Genomic DNA, 556 nt, shown 5'->3' on the forward strand with positions numbered 1-556 from the left:
CCGTGTGCCTCTTTTGCGCCACTGTGCGTCACTTTTGTGACGCAGCGGCGGTGCAAAAGATTTGCTATGTTGCGACATATTTACAACTTGATGCATCTAGGCAGATGTGTCATGCTGTAAAGTCCTGTGCCACATGAAACCGATGCAGCAGTGATGCAAAAGATGCACCATGTTGCAAGACAGGCCTCACTTCATCTGCAACAAGATACCGTCAGTTTAAACTGTAAACATTTAGGACTGTGTAGGGGGCATGGAGAAGCTGAATCTTCTGTAAATGTCAAAATTGTTGTATACAGTGCTCAACTTCTGTGTACTCTTTGATATGCTAGACTCCATCTGCACAATGAGATACCTAAGCAAAGGAAACACAGGTGATGTGATTGTGAAATGAGGAAAAGAAATTCCACATTTTTCAATTACATCACCTGTGTTTCCTAACTTTACGAATCACATTGTGCAGATGAGGTTTAGGCCTGTCCACGGACACAGAAGAGGTCTGGCCTTTGTTCAAGAGTGAAGTGGACATGACTCACTTCATTGGTAGGCCTGCACATGT

This window comes from Lissotriton helveticus, chromosome 1_2, assembly GCF_964261635.1.
Source record: "Lissotriton helveticus chromosome 1_2, aLisHel1.1, whole genome shotgun sequence".
Taxonomy (NCBI): domain Eukaryota; kingdom Metazoa; phylum Chordata; class Amphibia; order Caudata; family Salamandridae; genus Lissotriton; species Lissotriton helveticus.